This window comes from Ambystoma mexicanum, chromosome 6p, assembly GCF_040938575.1.
Source record: "Ambystoma mexicanum isolate Mex_15411 chromosome 6p, UKY_AmexF1_1, whole genome shotgun sequence".
NCBI classification, from domain to species: Eukaryota; Metazoa; Chordata; class Amphibia; order Caudata; family Ambystomatidae; genus Ambystoma; species Ambystoma mexicanum.
Genome location: NC_090935.1, coordinates 951,485,586 through 951,503,262, shown reverse-complemented (window position 1 = coordinate 951,503,262; position 17,677 = coordinate 951,485,586).

Here is a 17,677-nt window from a genome sequence, read left to right as displayed (position 1 = left end):
GCTGGACTCTTGAAATGTGGGAACCATGAGGAAAGGCAGTGGCAGTTGGGCAGTTGATCTCACATGAGGAAAGACAGTGGCAGTATTTTACCACATTTTATGTCAGGGATAACAGGTACAATGGCAACTCAAGAAACTAGTGGGACTGGAAGTGACGCCATGGGTAGAAATAAAAATGACCATAGTGCATCACTGTCGGCTGTTGCAGGAGAAACACAGGAAGAGGGAAGATGCTAAAAAACTTGAGGAAGACAAGTTACTACAGAAGAAACTGTCAAAATACGCCATAGAAGGGGCGGTACTGACAAGCAGAGAAGGACTGGGAATACAAGTGGTGTGCACATCGCAGGTGAATAACCAGCGAAAGATGGACCATGGAGGGAATGGGTTCATGCCACGAGGTAGAGGAATGGGTTATAGACGAAGGGGTGGTTTTCAGAAAAATCATGGTGGTTTTCAAAATGTGCAGAACAATATTCAGAATGTGCAAGGAGGATTTAACCAATGGGGGCTAGTCAGAAGGGCTCCTTCTGTATGTTGGACATGTGGGATGACAGAGCACACTGCGCGCATTGGCCGCCACAGTCGTAATGAGGCCCAGTACTCCATGTCTCGAGAGGCGGATGGGGGTATTTTTAAGACTTTTTCAGTTCTGATGGAACAAGGTATCTTAGTGACATCACAGTCACCGTGCAATACCGCAGTTTATCCTATCAAGAAATCAAAGGGGGGGAGGTTGTGGAGATTTAATGCGAGACATGACACTGATTAACCAGATTGGAGAGGCAGAGTTTCCTTTAGTTCCTAATACGGTGACAATATTATGTAGCATCCCAGCAGAAGCACAATATTTTACAGTGATTGACTTAAAAAATTGTTTTTTATCAATCCGTTGCATAGGAAGTGCCAAGACTTGATGTCATTTATGTTTCGCCAAACCAGATGGAAAAGCACTAATTTGGCCCAAGGGTACTGTGAGTCTCTGTTGATCTTTGATAGAGTCCTCTAGATGGACCTAGGTAATATTGATTTGAAAAGGTTGTGATACAATATGTAGATGATAGTTTGGTTTTAGCATGACAGAAGATGAGTACAGACAAGACTCCATACAGTTAATGACTATCCTAGCAGACAAGGGATACAAGGAAGACAAAGAGAAGTTACAATATTGTCAAGACAACGTGTTTGTATATAGGGCAGTTGAGCTCACATGTGGGGAAAATGGGTCACACCTGAAAGAGCTGAGGCAATTATTAAAACAGCTCCTGTTTTAGGTATTCCCAATTATGCTGAGGAGTTCTTTTTGTTCTCACACATGGATGGGACAGTCATGACAGCAGTGCTTACACATAGGACTACATTGGGGTACAAACCCCTGGCATATTACAATGGGATTCTAGATCCAGTTATGAGAGAAGGCTTTCCTTGTGAACAGTCACTGGCAGCAGCTGTGTTCACAATTGAGAAGTCTACCAGTATTGTAATGGGGTGTTCTATGACACGTTTTGTGGCGCATGCTTTATTCACCATTTTGGAAAAATCTAAGGGTACAATGACATCTCAGAGAGCTTCTGTAAATGAGGTAGTTATATCACATCCAGCAATCAAAATAGTTAGGTGCAAAATAGTGAACTCTGCCACATTTGTAGCCGAGCCCATGGGAGAGGGTGAGCATGTGCATGACTGTGCAAGCTAAGAGGAATTCTATGATGACATACTGCGTGTAAAGGAACACGCTGTCTGGAGGGGAAATTCTCTTTATTGATGGGTCTTTAAAAATTGATAAAACATATGGAGAAAGGCATTTTGGTGCAGCTGTAGTGAGGCATAGAGAAAATGGGGAATTCGAAGTAGTAGCAAGTGCAGGACTACCGTCTTACTTTTCAGTCCAAGCAGCAGAATTGGTAGCACTTATTGTTGCACTCGGAAATCATGTAGAACGGGAAGTGATGGTGTACAGTGACTCCGCCTATATGATGTCAACCATGCACCAGGGCTAGCACGTTGGTAAAAGAGTGGAACCTCCCAGCGGACGGCACTCCAGTGCAACACGCAGCATTATTGAACAGGCTTATTAAAGCAATACATGTCGCAGTAGCCATTGCAGTAGTTAAATGCGCAGCACATACTAAGAGAACTGACTTCATCTCCTGCAGAAACAAAGCCGCAGATGAAGAAGCCAAAAGGGTTGCATATTCAGCAGATATTTGGAGTTTTGATAATCCAGATGTTAAGGAGAAGGTAGTCACAATTATGATAGTAAATGAAGGGTTTAATCATTTATCGAGAACGCCGTTCATGGAAGTTCAAGGCAGTGCACCACAGGAATTGTGGAAATGGAGGGGCTGCTCCTTATCCCCCACAGAAGCATTTTGGTGACAAAACAGCGCCAGAAAGCTGGCGATGACAGTAGCATTGTTAAGTGTAACGCTTAAACAGCTGCACTTCCCCGCGCATATAACTATTGAAAGCCTTGAAGCACCTATTGTGGATGACTGGTTCGTACCAAACCTGTTAGAACACGTTGCATTTTATGTAGTCATCTGCATCGTATGTCAAAATTTTACTGCTGGGCATACACTGCGAACGATCAGAGGAGTGATTCCTCGACCAAATGGTCCTTTTCAGCATTTGCATATCGATTATGTTGACATGCTGCAAGTATGTAGTAGATACAGGTATATGATATTGGTGGTGTGTCCCTTTTCAAGGTGGATCAAACCAGTCTATGTACACACCCTGATGCCACTTGCACAGTGAAGTTTTTAGTATGGCAAATCTTTCCAAGATGGGGAGTATGTGAGGTGTTGAGCTCCGACAATGGGCCTAATGAGCATTTTGATAATGAAGTATTTGAACAGATTAGTCTGTTATTGAATATTAAGCACAAGTTTTCTTCTGCTTATGGCCCGCTAGCAAACAGAATATATGTGAGAGACTCAACCGTCTTCTTAAGGAGGGGATTGCAAAGCTCAAATTGACACTGAAAAATGGATGGCAATATTGCCAACCCCTAGCCATCAGCCTGGGTCGGACCACCACCTCATGCCCCACAAGTTAGTTACAGGGAGGCGAATGAGAACGCCTTTGCCTCCTCCATCAAGCAGCAGAAGTGATGCCCAGAAGACTGTAGAAATGTTAGGAAATGAGTTACTTGCTTATTTGACATGTATGACCGCTAGTATCTCTGTCATTTCATATCAACTCAAGTGCCAGCGGGTCAGTCTCAGAACATGGATGAAGACCATCCCACAACCAGAACTTCGGAACTACTACCTGTACTTTTTTCTGGTTACATAATATTAATTCAGAACTTTACGAGAAAATGGCATGAGCCACGATTTTTTGGACCTTACATCATGGATAATGTTACTCCATCAGCAGTGAAAGTCAACGGGAGGAGAGCTTGGATACATCTTAATGACATAAAATCCTATACTGGTGAGAACGCAGCACCCCCAACTATCAATTCAGAAGCAAGACAAGAAGAAGAAGTTCAGCATGTGCAGACCGAATCGATGGAGAGGAAGAAGGACGCTATGGTTGCTGATTAAATAAAATCAAGTGTGCATTTGGACTGGGACTCACCTTGGACACCCCTTATAGATATTATAGCAGGCATGCAACCCATGCCGAGAGTCACAGGAATCTTTTGAATTGAACTTTAGAGACTGTTGACTTACTATAGGTATGCCAAACCTAAAGTTCAAATTTGACAACTGGAAATGCAAACAGTTTCCAGACTTGTTTCTCACTGAGTTTCTGTTTGGTTGAATCAATGGTCCTGACAGATGATGACACCCATAGGGTCTTGTTCGCTGTTTTTGTTTTCATTCTTAGGGCTTATCCTGCTCTTGTTGGGCACTGTGTTGATATACCTACATGTGTGCATGATCCTAAAAATGGCCCTCCGATATGAAGATTACTTGTGGAAATAATCAAACAGATCCAGCAGTTAGCTGATAATTTAACAGAGTTGCCTGATTTAAAAGGATTTTCTTTCCTTAAAGTGGTATAGAGGCAAAATGAGGAATGTTGAAAGTGGTACAGTTCTGGAAAAAGAACAAGCTTGACGACGTTCAAAAAGTCGTAAATGGTGTGGGTTAATGTATTGGTGTATAATATATGCGTGCTCAGCATTTATTCTTGTTCATATGGTTCTTGTGATCCACACTCTTTACTTTATTGGTCCAAACAAAGTAGAAGTCCCTTTGATTCTCCCCAGTCCAGTGATTGCTTCTTACTGAGAAGCCAAGACCTTTTGTTTTATCCCCCCACATCAGAGCTGCTTTTGAGTTATTTCCATGGGTCGCCGACCAATTGAGAGGGAGATGGAAAAGAAATACGGGGGAAGACTATAAAGGTATAAACATATACCTAGACAGTACAGCACATTTGGGTCATAACATGTGGTAGCAACACAGGAAAAAGGTGGGAGAAAGAACCTCTAAGGAGAGTTGCTATGTTTGTGCTCTCATACCTTATGCTATGAATGCTGCCCAAACTTTTATTACTAGAGAAATTCCAGAGCACAATGCTAGATGTCTCGTTCATCTTGCAGAATGTATGGCAAGAGGCCAATTTCAAGGAAGTTGACCAACCTTCCGATGGAGATCAAGAGGATTACTCCCATTTCAGGATGATTATATCAAGAATACACAAATGGACAAGGAGCCTGCATGGAAGATCAAGATGCTGACGTATTTGAGGGCAGGACAGGATGAAGTGGTCACAAAGGAAATGAGGAAGATAGACTGCCTGATAAGGAAGAAAAGCCTTGGGTGCCTGGATGCTGGGAACGGTCTCAGACGTTAGTCTATGGACAAGTGAAAACCAAGAAAGGATGGGAAGAAGGGCTGATATCATGTGCATCTCACTTATTGAAGTCAGAATATGTGTGAGAAGTGCAAAAGGTGAACGATCAGTGCTTGAAGTCATGGGCCAACCTGCTAAACTACTGACATGGGTAGAAGATGAATCAGGTCCGATAATAGTGATCCCATTGACAAATGCAAAATTCTGCTTCCCAAGAGAAGGAAGAATTTGTGTGGGAACTAATGGAGGTTGCAAAACTGCAATAGATGTCTCCAAGATGGGAGCAGGAACAGCCGTTCTGATGTAGCGATACTGGGCCTGTGGATTCAGAGCCTATATGAAGTTACCCCAAGGATTGGGGAGGGATATGCACCCTCGTGATCATTCATGTTCCAACATTAGTGATTTCTGAAGAGTGACCTGAACATTGGGGAGTTTCCAAAAGCAGATGCTAATTTAAGAAGAAGGTCAGACGAACTACTCAATCGAACAAAAAGGGAGAATTTCTTTTCAGCTAAATCTATAGAAACCTTTGACGCCATTCCGTATGAACACAGGTTGTCCAGCAAGACTGCCTCAGTATTCATGATTATCTTTATGCCAGGCATCCATATGATGACAAATGTTAAATGGTTGCAAATAACCAGATGGGAACTCCTGCACCATCAACACCAAAATGAAAGGATTCAATGCTATCAGGGAAGAGTTGAGAGCCATAAGGTTGATGACTCTGCAGAATAGGTATGTACTGGACATGATTACAGCAATGGAAGGAGGTGTATGCGCCAAAATCGGGCCATCATGTTGCACATTCATACCTTCTCATGATGACGAGAATGGAAGCTTGACAGAGGCCATAACGCTGCTGACGAACTTGCACAACAAAATGGAAGATGAAGTGGAAGATATTGCAGATGACAGCTGGTTTGCATTAATCTTCTCATGGGTTCCACAATGGATTGTGAATATCTTCAAGTTTCTTAGAGCACTATTGGTGATGATCATGTTGGGATTCTGTATGATTAGGATAATAATCACACAGTGTAAAAAGACAGAAAAAAAGGCAGTAGGAATGAAGATCATGATCGATGTTGAATCAGGACTTGGACCCAAGGAATTGACAGATGACGAAAACAGAAAATATATAGAAGCAAGCATTCAAGCACCCGAGGGAACACAGTTCTTATATCCGAGGAACCACAAGAAGTATGTGCCAAGATGGGATTACTGTAGCCTGAATGGACAATGTAGTCACATAACCTAGAGTGTTGATGACCATGTAGAGTCAGCATGATCCCTGGAAGGAGTAATGAAGATATGGACACCAAAGAAACACTTCTTCTGGAGAGGATGTCTAGATGTGAAGACTGATGGAGGAGTGGTCGATGAATCAAGCAGAGGGGGGAGTGTAGAGGAAGAGCAGAATGCCTTGACCAGAAGTTCCGCCCCCGTCTTGCCTGTATGGTGGGAACTAGATATTGTGAAAAGTAAAACACCAGTAATGATGCCTATAACACAAAAAAAGCCTTTGAGACAAGGTATCCATTGAGAAAACCCTTTTTCCATGTATCCTCGGAAAGCTGACGGTCATTTAGCAGAGTTGCCTGAAGACATGTAAAGATGAATGAAAGAGAAGATTGGTGACGTCACATGAAGCAAAGGCGACGTGCAAAGAAGAAATGCCAAGAGAGAACGTGAATAGACCTTATAGAATCTGATGACGAAGTAAAGAGTCGAGTGACCTTTCATGTGTGAAGAGCACTGAAGAAAATGTAAGCCATTTTATAAATGTTCAGATGCTGTAAAGCAAGTAGAGTAAGTAATCATGAAGGCTGGCTATACGTAGTGAATACACTGCAGGTGGGGCCGCCATTATATAGAATCTGGATGTTCCAGATCACATTTTAGCAAACCAGGACCCCATGAACAGAAGAGCTAAAAGTGTGGCGCAGCAGAGAAAAACAGTTCACGATCATGGAAGAATTGAGAAGGATGCCTGGCCTGTCAAGGGCTAGGGCAGCCAAGAAGCACATATCTACCTTCAAGAGATAAAAAGGGCGTGTGAAGCAAGACATGCCCCTGTTAAGGTGTGAAGGAAAGATGCCATGATTGCCAAGTTTTATTTATTCAATATGAGAAAAAGAAGCTCAAACACGGTCTCCTGTCACATGGTCTGGATGAAAATAGAAAATAGGCAAGCTATACTGAGACATGAAGATAAGAACGTGCTCAAACTCCCTTCTATTCACAGGAGCAGTGAAGACAATTCATCTGGCAGAAGGCTTGAGTGATGATGCATGTGAGACTTATTGGGTGGAGAGACATGGTCAAGTCCACCCACTAACACCTGGGGTCCCAGGTTGCTTGCTGCTAGAGAGTGGAATATTCCTGAAGGGAACATAGGTGCCAACCAATTATAGAGGGGCACGTAGCAAAGAGCCCTATAGTTTGAGAGCCAAGGAAACATTGTGTATTTGATGACACTGAAAATGACTTGCACATGGGGTGGGCATAGTTGTCCACCTGACTGTAGAGACCCAATCACAATCCTGAAAGTGTACCTAGACGTTCCCCTTAAGCCAACCACAATCCCAAGTAAGGTTTCCTAGTTTGCCACATAGTGTGATGTCAATGATGACGACTTTCTGCTCTATAAGTGTGTTTTCTGTGAAATACATTGAGATTATGCTGTGCGACATCCATTGATTTCTGTTGTGCTCCCTGCTTAAGACAATTGAGACTAAAACAGGTCTGCTTGCCAACTTCCTGAATCGGTCTTATTATTTGGTGTAAGAGTAAATTCTGAATTTCCCATCCATCTAATAAAGTGTTATCTCACTTAAAAGGCCCATGACGGTTCAGATCGTCCAAGCAGGTGCTCCCCTGCTCCTCTAGAACCATCAAGGACTGCATTGACACCCATGCTCCAGCCTTGGCCGATTTCTGCAATCACTCTTTTGCCACTGCAACCTTCCCCTCCCCCTAAAGCACTCCCTTGTGCACCCGCTCCTGAAGAAGCCTTCTGCTGATCCTTCCTCTCTGGCAAACTACAGCCCGATCGCTATCACTCCTTTCCTGGGCAAACCCCTGGAAAAGCTGGCAATCTTCCAGCTTACTCTCCATACCAAATCTGTTGGTTGTCTCCATGACCATCAGAGCAGCCAGAAGCACAGACACTGCTCTCCTGAACACCCGTGAAGACCTGCTCTCAAATTCCGATTCTAGCCTTCCTCTGTATTCATCCTCCTTGATCTTTCCTCTGCTTTTGACACGGCCAACCTCTCCTCTTTTGCTCATTAATAGTTGTCTATCCACAATTCGTGAATGGTGTGCCTTTAACAATCTCTGCCTGAATACCAGTAAGACTGTGATCCTTATCAATGGAACCCCTGCTCCCGCTTTCCCTCTTTCACCCCGGTTGCCCTCCTTGGGCCCTCTAACTGCACCTTCCTGTGAGGCAAAAAACCTTGGTGTCATCTTCGATTCCACCCTCTCCTTCTATCCTCAAATCACTGACACTGCAACAGCCTCTTTCTATATCTGCCTGTCTCTACTCTTCGCCCTCTGCAACTAATCCAGAACAGGACTGCAAGATTTGCCCTTGGCCTCAAGCCCAGGGATCGTATCTTTCCAGCTCTGTAATCTCTCCACTGGCTCCCAGTGGCTATAACAATGAAGCTCAAGACACTTTGCATTGTCCACAAGGCTTTCTGGGGCAAGGGACCACACCATATCCAATTCTCTCTTCAAAAGCAGTTACCTTCTCGAGACCTCCGCTCATCCACCTCCAACTCTCTGAGGGTCAGACATTTCTCCAGACAGAGAGGGGGGGTTAGATCTCTTGCCTTGGCTTTTGCTTCCTTCTGGAACAGCCTCCCTGCCTCTCTGAAATTTGAGCAGGACCACCTCAGGTTCCAGGAAGCAACTCAAGATCTTCCTTTTTCTCTTCAGCTTTCTCTCTCTCTCTCTCCCCTGCTCATGTTCCTGTCTACTGCACTAACTGGTTAACGGGCCTCCTTAACGACCAGTAGCCGTGTGCCTGCCTCTGGTTCTACCGCACACCATGGACTGTATCTGCAACTCTACAGTCACCTGAATCCCTGCACTTACTTAGAACCGCCCCCCCCCCCCCCCTGCAGCACTTATTTGAGCTTTACTTTGCACTCTCCATTTCCCTCCCCCTGGCACTTCTCCTCCCCCTTACCCGTGCACTTGTACGATCTGAATGAAAGAAGGCCGAGTAAGATTGTTTGTTTTGTTCCCCTTTGACTTCCCCTTCCTTGCCGCGCCTAGAAACAGGTGCGTTATAAATGATGTATGTTATCATTTCATATCACAGCATGTCATGCACCCTGGTAACAGGTGTTACTCTGCCCGGGGATGCGTCCACAAGTGGGGATATTGTTTGCAGGCATACAAGTCCTGCACACTCACTGACCGGTGTCACGTGTGCCTTTGGGTCATCCACAGATGCAGGGCAGGAAAAATACTCCAAGTGAGGAGGTGAGGGTCCTGGGAATGGATGTACAAATTTTGTAGCTGATGAGAAGGATGACGGGGCACAAGTGAGACGGGACACTGAGCGATGAATGTATAGCAGTGGAGTGGAGAGAGATAGACTGATAAGGGCAACATGGTGCAGGAGGAGACTGGCTGGTGGGGAGATGAGGAGAGACATGTATTCCATTACAGTGGGTAAGGGCAGTGGGAAGGTGTGCAAGAGAGGAAGACTAACACAGAAACACACAAATAAAAACCAGCATGGTCAGAGAGCCTGAAAAACATAGATGGAAAACTGGCACATGTCGGGGGTGAGGAAGGACAAAAGCGGGTGATGGGGACGGGCAAAATGGAAAACTAAGGCCACCTCTGAAAGGTTAATCAGCAGCTTCACTTCACAGAAACAACACCATTCCATTTGAAGCCAAAAGAGACACATAACCATAACTCACCTGCAAATAAGGGCCTCCAACCACATGTTCATACCTTGTAACCACCCCCTGTTGGACAACACTGTAAATGGACATGAGGACAATACACAGCTGTTCAATAACTCTCCAACAAACCACACACCCTGGATGTGACTGGCCCAGTAATTGTGCATGGATCACAGGTTACACGTGATTTGTCATGGATAATATTGTGTAAAATTGTTTATACAAATCGTATTGATGGATGTTTTTATGCATGCAATTTTTTGTATTTTCTCTACTGTTGTGTTGTGTGTAACCTATATTTTTGTTAATTGCGCAATAAAATTGATATTGTATTTTATATGAAATTGTGAACACTTGGGAGGGCTATTATTTGTTCAAGGCTCACCCAAAGGATTGATGAGGATAATAACAGTGACACTTACCTTTTGACCTTTTCTTGGTTTATCTAATACATGTATTCACACACTAAGTAGAAAGGTCTGTTACCCCTCAGTGGGTTTAGCCGATGTGAGATTGGGGTTGCGTTCTTGACCAGTTGATCGATGCCGTCTGCAATTATTTCCTACAAATTGCTTTGCCGGCTGGAATTTTGCAACATTTGCTGATTCCACACTGTCTCTCCAGCATGCAAATGTCCACCACGTGTGCAGGGCCAATGGCAGTGTGAAGCAAGGGACCAGGCCCGTTGCTTTGGTGCCTCCATCACTGGCTGAAGGTCTGCAACCCCCCATTGAACATCAGCCCCAGAACCTGACGCCAACTCATGGGAGGGTGGCCTTGCAGCCATAACCACTGTGGACGTGGGGCCCACCACTGACTGGCCTTGTGAAGCCAGCTGCACCATTGCAGAACCAACAGCCCCATCTGACCTACCTGTTGGGGCACTCACCTTCTCCCTCAGCAAGTCCTACACGTCTGGTTCTGCATCAGAATCACCAGAATCAAAAGAATCTGAAGAGGCGGGGGCATGGCAGATAATGGCCTGTAGCACCTGTGGATTTTTATGTCATACTACACCGTAGCCTCGACTGATGGACTGATGTACCACTGCCATTTCTTCCTCCTCCTCTGTATCCACTGCATCATCACTTCCACATGTACAGAGATTGACATTTGTAATCATTTGTGTCATGACAAACATGCAAATGTGCATCAAAGGGAAGACAGAAACAAAATGGCAGAACACCCGTGCATCTGACATCATGACATGTCACACTGTGAGCTGTATACCACGGATATATGGCATTTGCTGACATGCAGCACCACACCACCACAGTTTAGCTGCGTTGCAGCCTTTACTTATGGGGGACCTCACACAGTGTCGCTGGGGTGCTGGATGTTGGGTCAGAGGTGGACGCAGAGGTTTTCGGAAAGGTTGGTCTATGGCTTTGTTTTTGGTTGGTGGGGGTGTATTGTGGGCGTTCCTTACGCAGCTCGGTTTTCTTTGCGAGTTGGGTTGCTTTGCCATTTGGATTTCATGAATATGCAAACCGCGCATTGGAAGTTTTATGCGTAGGGCTGCGCAGATTCGTTTTTGCTGCAAGGACTTTTCGGGATCAATGCAGACCTTAGAGTTGAAGGATGCTTATGTCATCGGCCTCCATGCAAAGTGCCACACAGGATGCCTGAATCTCGAAGTTCACTTGGGACCTCAAGCCGAGGACTCAGGAGAGGACTATGGAATTAGACAATGCACATCTGAAGCCACACAATGGTTGCATTCAGATGGCAAGTGTTACCACCAATACACTGTAATATGGAAGCTGTCTAGGACAGTTGTATTATTACCAGACATGCATTGCAGTCTTGCAGGACTCATTGGGCCTCATTACAACCTGCCAGTCCGGGACCGTGCAAAATCTGTGACGGTGGTAAAAACGTTTCCGTGTCTGCAAGGTTGCGGAAAAACCGTCCAATTACACGCTGTCGGTCGCGCGCACCACACGGACTCGGAAACGTTGTTACCGCCGTCACAGAAAACCCCACGGAAATGGAAATAACGCAGCCACAAGTGGCGCAAAACCTGTGTCCGCCTCCGCCGCCACGGACACGGAACCGGAAATACCATGATCGCCAAAACAGGAAACAGAGAGGCGGCCATCATATAAAAGCACAATCCATTGCCATCCAGAGCAAGCACAAGCACAATCCTAACTCTGAGAAGCCAAAAGGGACCACCAGCATGACTGCCAGGATTCCTGCTCAGAGGCAGCGCAAACAGCGCTTCAGCGAGGCAGAGCTAACCGTCTTGGTGGAGCACATTGTGGACAATGCAGAGATGCTGTTCAGCGCCGACCAACGGCGTGCCACACAGCAGCGGAGGAAGGAGGTGTGGGCAAGTGCACCGCTGTGGGCGTGACAGCGAGGAGCGTGAAGGACTGCCACAAGTGGTGGGACGACCTGAGGCTGAGGGTACGCAACCTCATTTCCACGCACCGCCAACGCAGCAGTGGGACAGGCGGAGGACCCCCTTCCCCACTGAGGCTGCAAGCATGGGAGGAGCGTTGCAGCAGCGTCCTCCACCTAGAGGGAATCCATGGGATCGGGGAGGCTGAGGCAGGAGTGAGCCCACCTGCAGATGCCGGTAAGTGCCCAAACATGAATGCCACATGAAAATATGCAGTTGTGAGTACTGGGCCAAAGGACCCATTAACAACCCACCCCCCCCCAGGCAGTGCATATGTGGGCCAAAGGACCCATTAACAACCCGCCCCCCCGGGCAGTGCATGTGTGGGCCAAAGGACCCATTAACAACCCCCCCCAGGCAGTGCATGTATGGGCCAAAGGACCCATTAACAACCCCCCCCAGGCGTGCATGTGTGGGCCAAAGGACCCATTAACAACCCCCCCCAGGCAGTGCATGTGTGGGCCAAAGGACCCATTAACAACCCCCCCCCAGGCAGTGCATGTGTGGGCCAAAGGACCCATCATGATCCGTATGGCAACCAACATCACAGAATGCATAAACCAGCAATCAGATGCATGTGACTGACACTATTTAATGTACAATCTTAATGACGCATGTGATGCACCCATCTGCCACCACAACAACACTAATTGCATGCCCTTTGTGTCCCCACAGCCGTTTCAAGTGACAGTGATACTGCACAACAGGCCAGCCAATCTGCACCGGCAAGTACACAAGCCACCGCCACCACACAGGAGGATGCTGCCGGCAGTTCTGCACCTCTGGCCACATTACCAGCCACTACAGATGTGCGGCCCACCACCACCACCGACATCCCCACCGTCTCCACACTGCCTGAGTCTAGATAGGTGCCACGGGAACCTATCATGGCCACCCAACAGAACACCGAAGGCAGCAGCACTGCAGAGGGGGCGGCCTGCAGTGATAACAGTGCCCCGCAAGAGCACTCGGAAACAGAGCCACAGGGGGAGATGCCCACATTGGAAGACCTGGGCTCCTTCCATGAGCTGGAGTTCAGCCCCACATCACTGGGGAGTCCCATGAGGTCGCCCACCCCATCCATGCCCGAACTGAATGCCCGCATGCAGTGGATGGAGGACCAGCAGGCTACCCTCACCCAGCTGGTGGAGAGGCAGCTAGAGGAATCCAGGCTGCAGAGGGAGAGCTACAGCACCTCAGTGCGTCACCTGTCAAGGTCCATCGGACGCTTTGCGAGCACTATAGTGACCCTTGCACGCCATGTGCGGGAGGGCAACGACCACACCTCCAGGCTTGTAGAGGCCATGTTGGTTGGCCAACAGGCAAATCTGGCACGGATGCCCTCAATCCCAGATTCTGCCCAATCAAACACAACCACCCCATCCAGCTCCACTACTGCCAGTCCAAGGAGGCGCTCGAGTAGGCTAATGGGTCCCCCGGGCAAGGTTGCACAGGCACAGAAGCGCACACGGAAGTGATGGCATGTGTGTGGGGCAGTGCAGGACACATGTGGACTACAAGGGTGTGAGAGGGGTGGGCATGTTTGGGTGGTGGGGTAGGTAGTTTTGGGGGTTTGAACAATGGGGTCTGGGTGGGGGTGGGCACGTTTGGATGGTGGGGTAGGTAGTTTTGGGGGTTTGAACAATGGGGTCTGGGTGGGGGTGGGCACGTTTGGGTGGTGGATGGCCCCGGGTGTATAGCTTCCCTAACCAATCCCTGTTGTTATTACATCAATACATCACCATTTCGAATCAAGACATACATGTGTGGACATTGATCATTTATTTTGCAGTGCAACTATTAATTCATTGTCGTCACCATGTTCGTGCATTTCTGTGAATGTGCTGTGACTCAAAAGTAAATGCAAATCAGGGCATCCCGTGCTCTCTGGCCATCATGTGGACCCCCAGGGGGAGGCGGTGCCATCCGATCCCCATCTCCATCCCCATCCCCATCTCCATCCCCATCCCCATCTCCACCCCCATCCCCATCCCCATCTTCCTCATCTGCGTCTGGCGGCATTGGGATGTTCCTGCGCAGGCAAATATTGTGCAGCATGGCACATTCGAGCGTGATTTTACCCGTCTTCACTGGGCTGTACAGCAGTGATCCGCCAGATCTGCTCAGACAGCGGAAACGGGCCTTCAGCAGTCCAAATGTCCTCTCAATCATTCCACGTGTGCAGATATGTGGCCTATTGTATGCCTCTTCATGCCTGTTTGTTGGTCTCCGTACAGGTGTCATCATCCATGGCGTGAGTGCATATCCCGCATCACCTACATGGGATGTAGATGGGGGAACATGTCAGTGTTTGTGGCATCATGTCCTCATCTGCTGCTGTGCATTCTTGTATCATCATTCATTCATGCATATGTACCATGCAGTGTATGGAGGTATGTTTTGGGCATCACGATGTATGTCGCTAACTGGATATGGGCCTACACATTAACTTGCATGTTTACTGTGCCCTGCGGGTGGCATTTGATTGTGTGCATGTCACGGTGCAGTGCTGTCCACACATGGCAGAGTGACTCCACTGTACGGAAGTAGTAAATACATGTCGTCTCATTTACACGCCTCTCGTGCCTTTTGAGGCAGTGTTTCAATTAAGGGTGGGTGTCTGCAGTGGCACAAGGTTCATGGGACAGTGACGGGATTGGCTGTGCCAGCGTGTGCACGGGCACATTGTGGTGCCCTGTCATGTCTTCCTTCATGATGTTTGGCATCCGCTGTGTATTTGGTAGATGGAAGGGGGGTGATGCATGTGCGGTCACAGCGGCACACTCACAATGCTCATTGGCCTGGACACACACACACCACTTCGACAGGGTTGTAGCATTGTCAGCTGTACTCACCCAATAGCCATGTGCTTTGTCCGGCATAGCGTTCCATGTACCGTGGCAACGTGGAATTCCGCAGTACCATTGAGTCATGTGATGAGCCTGGGAAACGTGCACAGCAGTGTGTAATCAGTTGCATGGCATCACAAACCATCTGGACATTCAAAGAGTGATACTGTTTCCTATTGCGGAACACCGCCTCAATTGCACGTGGTACTGTCAGCTCAACGTGGGTGCAGTCAACTGCGCCTATGCAATTTGGCATGCCTGCTATGGCATGGAAGACCAACTTGGTGGCAATGACCTCGGGGAGGGTGCAGGGTAGGGCTATGTGTTCCGGCACATGGCGCAACAGGGCATCCAGTACCTGTACCAGGATTTTGGAGAAACAGGGTTGTGATATGCCGTTCAGCTCACCAACCGTGTGTTGATAGGTGCCAGTGCCAAGGAAATGCAGTACTGAGACAACCTTCAAGAGGGGGGGTGGCAGTGGGGGTGTCAATTAGGCTGCTGATGTTGTCCTCAATCATGGTGGCGATGTGCAGGATTGTTGCACGGTCCAGCCGGTATAGTGTGTGGATCTGTCCTGGGGTGAGGTTCCAGGGTGAGGCCCTGATGCGTGGTATTGCTGGCTGGTGGCGAGGTCGGGCTGGCTGGGCAATGGGGTTTGCCATAGCTGCAGGGTTGGCTGGTTGCCACCTGCGCCTCCTCCGCCTACGCCTCCTCCTCTGAGCCAATACTGCCACCATGTGCAGTGCTGCCTGTTGGTTGAGTAGGCCCAGTCCCAGTGCTACTAGACCTGCTGCCTGCATGGTTCTGTGTTGTGTTGGGCTGGGTGTGGCCCTTTTGTAGGCTCTCAGTGGCCTGCTACGTCCAGCTGGGCTGATTTGGTGCACCTGTGCCCTGATTCAGTTCAGCAGGCAGTGTATAACGCCATGTTCGCGGTGGCGGCGGTTCCGCCACCGTGATCACGGTATTTACGCCATTTTTTTGCCGGTATTTCCGTGTCCGCGCTAGTTGTGATGCTCACGGTGTTTCGTGTTGACGGTAACGGAGGGGTTTCCGTGCAGACGGACTTAACGGGACCCCTATTTCCGCAGTGGCGGTTGAGGGTGGTGCTATTACCGGGGCCGCGGGTCATGATTGGGCGGACATGGAAACGGTGCCGGTATGGTTTTACCGGCAGTGTTAATTCCGGACCGGAGTACTTGTAATGAGGCCCATTGTCTAATAGAGTGGCCTCTGTTAGAGTTATTTCTTTTTTTCCTGTCACAGATATTGCAAAGAAAAAGAAACTTCACCTTTCCACCCTCTCCACTTTGCAGCACATGATGGAAACTGTGCTCCCCAAGTGCAAGGTTTAACAAGAGGTGAGTGCATGGAGAAATATGGGGATGTAGGATGTAGAATGTATCTTCAATTCTATAGGCTTTAATTGCATTGCATTGCATTGCCAGGTGGCTACATCATCACCCTCAAGTAAAGGGCAGTCATGAGACCTCAGATGGAATAACACCGCTGCCATTGGCTTTTGAGTGTGGTTTTGACTGGGTTTAATTTCATTTATTAAAGTACTATTGAATTAAAATAAGCAGGCTGGTTTCGTGGGTAATGCAGTAGCTTGGATGGCCGCGGGGTAAAGTCAAAGAAGGGCTAACCATTCCTGTTCCGCTTCATTAACCACGTTTCAAAATACACTTTCCACCCAATGCAATTTCAATTATTTTGTACAGAATCAAATGAAGTCCATTTTGTTCACGTTTGATTTCCTTGTTTACTATTTTTTAAAATTAGATTTTATCTGTTTTATTTTGTGAAATATGTTGCTTTTGTAAAAAAATGAAAAAAGCATAATCCACTGCCCTTAGGTCTCCTAGTTGGCTTTCCTTGGCTCACCTTCCATCATTCTTCCAATCAGATCTGACAGGAGCTGGGTTCCATGTGGAAAATGCAAGTTGAAAATAGGTGATAGTATGCACTCTTTAAGTTAACATCTCTGCCAAAAGAACCAACAAACCTCAAAATTAAAAGGTTTCGTAGGAAAGTTAAAACATGAAAAAACTGTATTGGCAAGTTGTAGTGCTCATTTCACCCAAACACCAAAAATGATGTAAGTCCTAACCTTGCGATATTATTTCAAACCGGTTCCTTGGCATCTTCATAGATAGAGATTCTAGCAAGTCAAAATACAGAATTCCTAAGCAAAGTCAGCAGCATGTTAAATGCTGCTCCAAAGATACATAAGCATACAAACAATACTCTAAGATATCAATATTATGCGTGTTCATTTGTATTTGAATTGCTTAAAGACATCAAAACAAAAGCATAAAAATGTATTTCAGAAAAGACCAAGTCAAAAAGCATTGGTGGGGGTGAAGGTCTATAACAGTTCTGCTGTCTTCTAGCAACCGCAGGCTAATGCCTTCAGCATTCCACAGCTAACATCCTGTAGGTGAAACTTGGGGAAGTGTAAATGAGCAGCCTGATTTAAGGGTGGGGTAGCAAATACCACATTTAGCCTGTGGCAATAGGAATGTGCTTACTGAAGCAGAAGTTGTGCATGTATTGTGAATTACATTGTTAATTCAGAGCCTATTTATGAGGGCCAACAACAACCTATATTACTTATGTACATAGTATAAGAATGAAGCATAATATGATCAAAAATAGACTATTGG